Consider the following 10,823-nt stretch of genomic DNA (forward strand, 5'->3'; position numbering starts at 1 on the left):
AAGAGCTGACTCATTTGAAAAGACCCTGATTCTGGGAAAGACTGAGGGCAGGAGGAGAAGGGGACGACAGAGGATGAGATGGTTGGATGGCATCACTGACTTGATGGACATGGATTTGGGTGGACTCCGGGAGTTGGTGATGGACAGGGAGGCCTAGCAGGCAGCAGTTCATGGGGTTGCAAAGAGGTGGACACAACTGAGCGGCTGAACTGAGTCCACTGGGCTCAGATGGGAGCTGTGTCTCCACAATTCCTCCCTGGAGTACAGAGCTCTGAATTGGGTGGCTGGGCTGTTTGTCTTTTCTGGGGAAGCAAGCCCTTTGGCAGGATGGTGGCTGGATAGATTGGAGAGGGCAGGTTTGCCATGCCAAGGAGCTCTGCCCCGCGACGCTCTGAAGACCCTGCTTGCTTTTCTGTGTTCTTCAGTGGCCTTCTTGATGACCCCCAGAGGACACATGCTGTCTGCAGGGCACAGCACAACTGGTTGTGATGGAAGCCTTACTAGGAGCTTGACACGGTTCCTGTTCTTATCCTAGAGTGTTAGAGCTGAACGGGGCCTGAGGGGTCATATTGACCAGGGGCCTCCTACCTGTCTGCCCAGGAAACCAGGTCTGGACTGAGTGTCCCAGCAGCTGCTGGAGAAGCCCTCCAGGGTCACAGAGGGAGCCTGGCGGTGCAGCTTGGGTTGGTGTCTCCCCGCCAGGGCAGATGTGATGCCGGGCTTCAGAGACGGAGTGGGGAACCAAGCTGCTAAAAAGGTGCAGAAATGACTCATGGGGGTGATCTCCACCTGGCAGGACCATGAGCTGGGGCCTGGTGGCTCAGACAGTAGAGGATCTGCCTGCAATGCCAGAGACATGGGTTCGATCCCTGGGTCGGGAAGTTCCCCTGGAGAAAGGCATGGCAACCCACTCCAGTATTCTTGCCTGGAGAGTTCCATAGACAGAGGAGCCTGGCAGGCTACAGTCCTTGGGGTCATGAAGAGTCGGACATGACTGAAGCAACTAACACGATGATGCCTGGCATAGAGTAGGTGCTTAATAAATATGAATTGAAATAAAAAAAGTGAGGACATTCATTAATTCCATTGTGATTAGAGAAGGAATAAAGTTTGAGGAATTAGGGGTTTTGATTATGAGTTCAGTCTCCTCTCACTGCACCATAAGCTTTTCCTCCCCAAACATCCTGTTTATTAAGGACTTTGTATCTTCAACAGCTGCATGTCTTTCTTCAGCTTCTTCTTAAAATTCCAGAGTCTTCCTCCAGGCCTGAGCGACTCAGTTTTCTTTAGGCACCTGGAGTGTTAGACCTCCGTTCACTGTTCACTCACTCACTCCTTATTCAGTAATTCTTTTTCGTTCTTCCTCTCTCTTTCTTTTCTTCTTTTTTCAATTACACCATGAAGACAGTGTTAATTGGCCATCTATTGTAAGTCAGGTAAGGAAGAGACATTCTTGATGTTCTCTGTAGGACTGTGTGTAAACAAAAGGCAGCCTGGTGACTCTTGTCCCCGGGTGGTGGGTACCCAAGTGGCCACGATTCGCCCCTGCCTGAACTCACACCATCCTGCCTGCTCTCTGACCGCCCTCCCCCTCGGAGCCTGGGCTTTGTCACGTGACTTGCTCTGGCTGCTGGGAAACCAGCAGAGGCTGAGAAGCACCTGTGCGGTGGGACCGGTCCTCTCCCCGTTTTCAGAACCTGTGTCTGACGCCATGTGAAGAAGCTTCTGGAGACGGGAGACACTCTCCCTGGTTGTTCTGTCATCCTGATTGGCTGTCTGCCATCAACCAGATGTGGAAATGATCCCATTACATGTCAGGGCTGTTTATGAAAGTGAAGTCGTTCAGTAGTGTCCAACTCTTTGTGACCCCATGGACTGTAGCCTACCAGGCTTCCCCGTCCATGGGTTTTTCCAGGCAAGAGTACCAGAGTGGGTTGCCATTTCCTTCTCCAGGGGATCTTCCTGACCCAGGGATCAAACCCGGGTCTCCTGAATTGCAGGCAGATGCTTTACCCTCTGAGCCACCACTTCAGTTCAGTTCAGTCGCTCAGTCGTGTCCGACTCTTTGCGACCCCATGAATCACAGCACACCAGGCCTCCCTGTCCATCACCAACTCCCGGAGTTCACTCAGACTCATGTGCATCGAGTCAGTGATGCCATCCAGCCATCTCATCCTCTGTCGTCCCCTTCTCCTCCTGCCCCCAATCCCTCCCAGCATCAGGGTCTTTTCCAATGAGTCAACTCTTCGCATGAGGTGGCCAAAGTATTGAAGTTTCAGCCTCAGCATTAGTCCTTCCAATGAACGCCCAGGACTGGTCTCCTTTAGGATGGACTGGTTGGATCCCCTTGCAGTCCAAGGGACTTGCAAGAGTCTTTCTCCAGCACCACAGTTCAAAAGCATCAATTCTTCTGTGCTCAGCTTTCTTCACAGTCCAACTTTCATATCCATGGCATCTGGTCCCATCACTTCATGGGAAATAGATGGGGAAACAGTGGAAACAGTGTCAGACTTTATTTTGGGGGGCTCCAAAATCACTGCAGATGGTGATTGCAGCCATGAAATTAAAAGACGCTTACTCCTTGGAAGGAAAGTTATGACCAACCTAGATAGCATATTAAAAAGCAGAGATATTACTTTGCCAACAAAGGTCTGTCTAGTCAAGGCTATGGTTTTTCCAGTGGTCATGTATTGATGTGAGCCACCAGGGACACCCATCATCCTTCAGAGGCTATGAAAAGTGAGCTTCTAATGTCTTTCCAACTAAAAATTTATTCTTGCATCAGGATGTGCCATGCTTTAGTCCCCGAATCATTCTCCAGCTATGGATCTCACTTTATTTTGTTCACACTTCTTTTTAAAATTTTCATTTTATTTATTTTTTAATTGAAGGATCCTTGCTTTACAGAAGTGTGTTGGTTTCTGCCAAACATCAGCATGAATCAGCCATCGGTATACATATGTCCCCTCCTTCTTGAACCTCCCTCCCATCTCCCACCCCTTCTTAACCATCTAGTTTGTTACAGAGCCCCCATTTGAGTTCCCTGAGTCATACAGCAAATTCCCATCAAAATCATCACCTGCAGTGATTTTGGACCACCCAAAATAAAGTCTGACACTGTTTCCACTGTTTCCCCATTTATTTCCCACCACCTTGAACATCCAACACCCTCTCCTGCCAAATCCATGTCCCTTCCTCTATCACAGTCCTTCTGGGCTCTGGTCTCTACCAACAGACAGTTCAGCCCAGATAAAGGCAGCCCGGTTAATCTGTATGCTACCGCAAGCGTTCCAGTCCCAGATAATACACTCATTACTGCAGGCACGTGGCTGGGCTCTTGGAGAAGGTCATGGGGCTGGAGTTTGGTTTGTACCTGGGGATCCTGGGGAGAGCTTGAACAGATGGGGTCTCACTACCTCTTAAGCCATCATGAGGGTATGGCCATTCAGGCCTCCTCTGTGTGTCTGGCGCTGACCTCTGAGCTGGGGCAGCAGAAGAGTCACGGGCTTTGGGGTCAGATGAATCTGATTTGGCCCCTTACAAGCTCTGTGACTTACAGTTTCACTTCATGCCTCTGGACCTCAGTATTTCCCATCTGGATAGGAAAGTATCTCATCTAATAGGAAAAGTAAACCTTTTCCTAGCAAGTGTGGGCTTGCTGTGAGAATTGGAAAGAATAAATGAAAAATAGTTACCCAGGGTGGGTCCCCGCCAAAGGCAGTTCTGGGATGAGGGGGTCCTCCTGCCTGAAGCCTTGGGGACACAGGGTGCCCCCAGGCTCAGAGCTGCAGGCTTGGCTCTGGAGTCAGACCCCGTGGGCTCCAAGGCTGGTTCCACCACTTATGAGATGTGTGACTTTGAGAAAGCTACTTTTCTGGGCCCCGGTTTCCTTATCTGTAAGGGGACAGCGTCAGTCCTTAAGTCATAGAGATTAAGTAAGGGATCTCGGAGTATGATGGAGCTGGCACTCTACCAGGCTAGAAGCATAGTTTGAGGGGGCTGGAGGAGGACTTCACAGGCTGGCCATTTTGTCTCCTCTCTCTCAGCTCTGTCTCTCGCCAGTGGTGGGGTCACTGCTGGGGCAGAGGCACTGGGGAGCAAGCTGTGGGGCCCAGGGGGCTCAGGGTGGAGGTGACCGCCCCATACTGCAGAGGGCAGGGGTTCTCAGGGTGTGACGGATCAGAGCATCTCACCTTAAGAGGCCTGGAGAGCTGCAGACAGAACTTTCTGGGAGGGACAGCCTGGGGCCTGGGGTGTGAGAGGTTTGGCATGCAGGTGGAAGGGAAAAAAATTCAGCTTTTTTTTTAGCTCCTGGGTGTGTTAGAGCATTATTAATATACTAATACATTATCTCCATTAGTCTTTGTGGATTCCTGAAGGTATGTTATTGCGTTTTTAAAATTCTTTTTTGACTGTGTCATGTGGCATGTGGGATCTTAGTTCCCTGACCAGGGATCCAACCCACGCCTCTGCAATAGAAGTGCGGAGTCCTAGCCACGGGGGAAGTCTTGGGTATGTTATTATCACCCTGCTTTGCAGACAAGGAACCTAAAGCAGACTGGTTCTATCTGCTGAGGTCACGTGGAGAGTGGCTGAAGGGAGAGGGACCAAGCCAGGTGTTTGCCGGGCTCCAGAGCTCCTCCTGGGCAGAGGCTGGGCCGCGGCCCCAGTGGCTTTGGCATGATCTGCAGATCCTCCAGTTACCAATGAGGCCAAAGCGAGCCATGTGACTAGGGGTCAGCTGGATCCTTGGGGTGTGGCTCCGCGAATCGGTCAATCAACAGACACAGGCAGACTCCAGCTTCTAACGCAGGTTCAGGGCAGCAGGGGAAGGAGACCTGACGAGCTTGCCGACTTGGAGCGGAGTCACCAGCTCGGTGTTCGCTGAAATAGCCTCTGAAACTTCGGATGGTAAGGCATCACAAACCCTCCCTTTTTCTCTTCTCCTGAAACTGTTCTTGACCACAATTTCTACTGTCCGTTTGTTTTGTTGGGTTGTTTCTCTTTCTCCTGCAGAAAGGACACTCGGATTGAAAAGACAAGACAAACAAAAGCCTCAGTGAGATAAGAATTGCGGCTGATGGAGTTCTGGCTAACTGAAGCATCCTGCGGAAGGCTGCTTTTATCCCTGTCACTCAGCATTGGTTTAGTGTGTATCTGCCATCCCCACTGACAACCAGCGAGTCCTGTGTGTGGTCACGTTACCTTCTGGGGTGTGTCCGTGCCAGGGGATAAAGGGGCCCAGCAGATGGGTCTGTCCTTCCCTGATCTCCTGTAGGGTCAGCAGCCCTTGGAGAGGAAGAGGACCTCATGGGGCCGAGCCAGCCCTGCTCTGCCTTTGCAGTTTTCTGCGCAGTGATCCCAGGTCTGTGTGATGGATGTGGCTGAAATGGGTACCAGGTGGGGGAGGGGAGGGAGGGATCCATTGAGAGAAGGGCTGCAGGTCTGGCATCTTCAGTGGGTGAGCCCTCTCTGGTTAGGAGCTGGCTGTCCCCAGGGCCTTTTGTTTATCGTTCATTCCTGTGTCTTCCTTCCTCCTTTCTCCTTTCCCCTTTTTCCATCCACCCATCCATGACACTCTGTAAGAGATGTGGGATGACATATACAAGATGAGGTCCCTGCCCTTTAAGAGCCTCCAATCTAGGAAGATGGGTGAGATAAAGACACACATAAAGCAAAGCAGGAAAACAGCAAGGCTGTAGAACAGAGCATAACGGGCTTTCAGGGGAGAGGTCTTGCTGATGCGGTCAGGAAGAGAGGTGAGTGAGTTGAGCCTGGAGGGGTAGGTGACAGGGTTTCAACTGATGGAGGGGACAGGATCAGCCTGTTAGGGAACAGAAAGAGCAAAAGTCAAGGTGGGAGGGTGGGAAGCCTGTGGGTGTCCAGGGAAAGGGGAGCTGTTTGGTTTGGCCGTGGAGGAGGATGAGCGAAGATAAAGATGGGGGAAGTTTGGAGCCAAGTTGCAGAGGGCCCTGACTTTAGGCTTTGCTGGGAGAGGCAGTCAGGATCCACACAGGGTTTCTGGATGGTGGGTGCCTGTCCTGAGCGGTGTTGACACATAGCTGGCAGGGACCACAACACCAGGGAGGGCTTTCTGTGGCTCTTCTTGGATGCCCAGGGGGTGAGTCCACACCCACTGTTGCTCCCTGACCCGGAGGTGCCTGCCATGACTAGCCCGGTCATTCCTCTCCTGTCCCAGCACTAGAGCCGCTCCCATTAAGGTGAGGATCCACAGAGTAAGCCCCGCCAGACTTGACTAGATGACTAAGTGATGGGTCACCCTTATGGAAGGAAAACATTGACCAGAAGAACCTGTCCAAGGGAGGCAGAGTTTGATACAATTAAACTTTGTCAGAGACAGAGAGGAATCGCTTGGTAGATGTACATGTCCCAGCCATGACCGGAGAAGGCAATGGAACCCCACTCCAGTACTCTTGCCTGGGAAATCCTACGGGTGGAGGAGCCTGGTAGGCTGCAGTCCATGGGGTCACTAAGAGTCGGACACGACTGAGTGACTTCACTTTCACTTTTCACTTTTATGCATTGGAGAAGGAAATGGCAATCCACTCCAGTGTTCTTGCCTAGAGAATCCCAGGGATGGGGGATTCTCTCCAGCCCACTCTCCTGGTGGGCTGCCGTCTATGGGGTCGCACAGAGTTGGACACGACTGATGCGACTTAGCAGCAACAGCAGCAGCCATGAGGGTCCTTTTTTTAAAAAATGCATTTTATCAAAGTATAGGTGTTTTACATTGTGTTAATCTCTGCTGTACAGCAAAATGATTTCAGTTATATATATTTATATACAAATATGCACACATTCAGTTATATATATGTATACTTACATAGCTATGGTTTTTCAGAATTGAACCATAAAGAAGGCTGAGTGTTGAAGAATTGATGCTTTGGAATTGTGATACTGGAGAAGACTCTTGAGAGTTCCTTGGACAGCAAGGAGATCAAAGCAGTCAATCCTAAAGAAAATCAACCCTGAATATTCACTGGAAGGACTGATGCTGAAGCTAAAACTCCAATACTTTGCCACCTGATGTAAAGAATCGACTCATTGGAAAAGACCCTGATGCTGGGAAAGATTGAAGGCAAGAGGAGAAGGGGACAACAGAGAATATGCTGGTTGAATGGCATCACCGACTCAATGGACATGAATTTGAGCAAAGTACAGGAAATAGTGAAGAACAGGGAAGCCTGGTGTGCTAGAGTGCATGGGATTACAGAGCTGGACATGACTGAGTGACTGAACAACAATATATATACACATATATATACGCACATACGCATTCTTTTTCATGTTCTTTTCCATTCTGGTTTATTACAGGATGTTGACTCTAGTTCCCTGTGCTGTAGAGCAGGACCTTGCTGTATCCATTCTCTCCATTTGATAGTCTGCATCCGCTAACCCCAAACTTCTACTCCATCCCTCCCCCACACTTCCATGGGAACCACAAGTCATGATTGTCCTTTTGAAAGAGAGGTGAGCTTAGTTCTTACAATACTTTAAAGAGTGTGAAAAGGTATTTTGTCCACAATAATTATCTCTCCCCAACCACTGCCCTAGGCCTTGGGCACCTTTAGGCCTTCTTCTGGTTCAAAGACTACACGGCCCCCAGTGTATAAACACGTACCTGGGAAGAGGAACCCACAGAACTCTGGAGTCCTGACACCTCAGGATGAATGGACTCCTCAGGTCAGCAAATCTGTATGCTGCCAGCTTCCGAGGACCAGCACCCAGGACTGGATGGATACAGAGTATTTTTAACAAACACTGAACAAGCATCTACTTGTTAAGTGTGCCAGAGTCTACACCGGAGCTGGGACTGGGGAAATAAAGATGAATACATCTCAGTCGCTTGCAGTAGCTGTTCAGAGGATCCTGCAATCTGGTGAAGAAGAAGCATCGCTAACGTTCTGCAGGGGATGAGGACTGTTGACAAGTGTTGTTAGCTTCTCCATGCGTTACCTCTTCTAAATGCATTAATGCACCCTTGTAAGAAGCTACTAGGATCGTTACTATTTTAGGCTGAGGAAAAATGCTCAAAAGCAGGTATACATCGTGTTAAAATCAAATGAGGGAGAGCTGGTGGGGTGGGCAGGGGTTGGCGCGTGACTGGGTGCGGACTTAGCCAGATTCCAGCATCCACACTGAGTCTGCAGGGCTAACAGATAGGAAGGCTGTTCTAAAACCCGACCTCCATGGTGAGGTCAGGAGAAGAGAAGCCAGCCAGACCCTGGGGCAGGAGAACAGAGCCGGGGAGAGGCAGGGCAGGCCCTGAGGTGGCCCAGGGCTGGTGGCACCCCTGGGCCCACATGGTGCTTGGTGCGTGAGAAGCACTTGATCAAGGCTGGAGGAATTTGCTCTTTTTCTCTCATCAGTGAATTCTGGGGGCAGGATCAAAGGAAGGATGGTGGGAGGCCTGCCACCCCACTGTGGGGTTGACTCAAGTGGCCAGAACCCAGGTCCTCTTCTCACGGAACCTGCCAGCCTGCAGATTTAGGAGAGAATCAATGTAATCCCTTCACTCAGAGGCCATGGTAAACTTTGATGCAACCCTAAAACTACGTGGAGAATAAAATCTTCTCCTGGTGAATCCTGGGAGGATGCGTGTGTCTGTGTGTGTGTGTGTGTGCGTGCACGTGCACGTGCATGTGTGTGAGTGTGTGTGTGCGTGCACTCAACCAAGCTCCCTCAGTCCCATGCAAACATGCGGGCTCCCTTTTCTTGGAGGAGGTCAGTGACAGCCCAGCCTCCCATTCACAGGTTGGAAAAAGGGCATTAATCTTCTTGACGTGGCAGGGGGGTGAGGGCTTGGGGGCCAGAATCCCTCAAACTGGGACATCTCTGGGAGCAGAGAGACCCTTGTCTCTTTGGACTGTGAGAATAAGCGTTGGTTCATAAGCCCAGGACATAAAGTCGGGGGGCTTGAAGAAAATCAAGTAGCATTACAAAAATTAAATACCGTGTCCCCTCTTTCTTCTTATTGCCTTATTTAGGGAGGTAAATAAGGGCAGACAGGGTTTCCCTGCTGGCTCAGATGGTAAGGAATCTACCTGCAAAGCAGGAAACCCGGGTTTGATCCCTGGATTGAGAAGACCCCTCGGAGAAGGAAATGACAACCCGCTCCAGGAATTGCCTGGAGAATCCCCACGGACACAGGAACCTGGCGGGCTGTAGTCCACGGGGGTCGCAAAGAGTCAGGCACAACTGAGTGGCTAACACTTTCAGTTTCACTTCAAGGGCAGACAGGGAGTGGGCTCTGTGCCCTTGGAGGAATTCTGCAGTGTTTTCTGAGAACAGACACCCGTGTCGTCAGCGGGAGGGGCAGAAAAGGCAGGCCTGATGCAGTCTGAACTTGCGCACGGAGCATAATTCATACGGCCAACGGCTTGTGCAAACTGCTGGCAAGCTGGCGAGGCCTCACCTTTCTCGAATGGAGTCCTTTACCTGGATGTTGCTACCTCCCTGAATCCTCTCTGTTCGCCTGGGCTCTGCAGCCACAGCGGGGACTCAGGTCCCGTCCACACAGGACGAGAGCGGCAGGATTGGGAGTGAGGCGCGGGGTGGGTGGTCAAGCACCCACATCCATCGGGTACAGTACCCTGTGCCCGCACCCTCCTGACTCAGGCCTGGGGGCTTCTTTTCCTGCCCCATCCTTGCCCAAAGTCCAATCTTCCCTCCCGTGGACCACTTAGACACCTCTGCCTCTAGCCCCGACTTAACCCAACATAGATTCTGTCTCTTTCTCAGCCCCACACCATGAAATACGGGCTGGGCCCTCATTGTTTCACTTGAGGTCCTGGGGGCTTTGCCCCTGGCGGGGACTTCGGAACTGTCCTGCTCCAGCTCTCCAGGGAAATGTCACTTCTCCCAGCCTTTCAGATGGAAACCTCCTGCTTGGTTCTTTTCCCCACAGCATCTCCCACTTTCTTAACGTCCTGCTTCCTGGCATGCTGGTTCCTTCCTTGTCTCTCTCCACTGGAAAGTCGGGCAAGAAGGCAACTGGTCACTTTGCTCACCATGGCAGCCCCAGTGCCTCGAACGATGCCTGTCTGCCCCGGGACTAGAGATGCTCGGGGTGGCACAGTGGGAAGAACAAAGCCCGGAGCCAGCTGTGCAGACCTAGGACTTGGCTTGCGTCCTCTCCTCCACACCCTGGGTGATTCCGGGCGGGTCCAACAGCTTCCCTGGGGCGGCATGACGGCAGCCCTTCCTCCCGTGATGCCAGGGCCCTGGAGCGGGGCACGTTAGGGACTCTCAGGCTTGGCTGGCCAGCCTGCCTTGGCAGCCGGTGCTCCACACACAGGGGAGATGCTTGGGTGCGCCCGGGGCTGCAAAGTTCTTTATGGAGCCACCGGAGCAGGCTTCGTTAGTGAGGAGAGGAACAAGAAACAAAGAACGACCTTCCCAATTATTAATAAGGCAGCAGCCCCATCCATCTTAATGAGACAGGGCGGAAAAACCCAGCGGCCCGGCAGCGGGTACACAATGGGATACAATAGAGACCTTGCTCTCCTTTTAAAAAGGAGGAAAGAAAGAGAGACAGACAGAAGGGGAAAAGCAGCACAGACTGGAAAGCCAGTCCAAACGTCCACCTCCATGGCCCTCGTAGAAGGTGTCCCCCATGGGCCGTGGCCACAGATGTCGGAAAAGTGCCAAGGGTGCCGTGGTCCTCTGCTGGGCGGGATGGGGCTGTTTCTTCGGTGGGTGGGGGATGGAGTGGTACTCAGCCAAGTGAGAACTTTTGATTCCTGGGTGCAGATCTAGCAGCACAGGACTTGGTAGCTGAAAAGGGATTTCAAAAAGTTCTG

General features: G+C 51.6%; 1 long non-coding RNA gene across 1 annotated transcript; it reads left to right on the plus strand.

Moving 5' to 3' along the window:
- The first annotated feature begins 4,697 nt into the window (after positions 1 to 4,697).
- Positions 4,698 to 6,921, plus strand: LOC102400201. The gene is made up of 3 exons (XR_329310.3): positions 4,698 to 4,911; positions 5,017 to 5,365; positions 6,863 to 6,921. It is a non-coding gene; the product is annotated as an uncharacterized LOC102400201 (long non-coding RNA).
- The last annotated feature ends 3,902 nt before the right edge of the window (positions 6,922 to 10,823 follow it).

Source organism: Bubalus bubalis, chromosome 1, assembly GCF_019923935.1.
Source record: "Bubalus bubalis isolate 160015118507 breed Murrah chromosome 1, NDDB_SH_1, whole genome shotgun sequence".
Taxonomy (NCBI): Eukaryota; Metazoa; Chordata; class Mammalia; order Artiodactyla; family Bovidae; genus Bubalus; species Bubalus bubalis.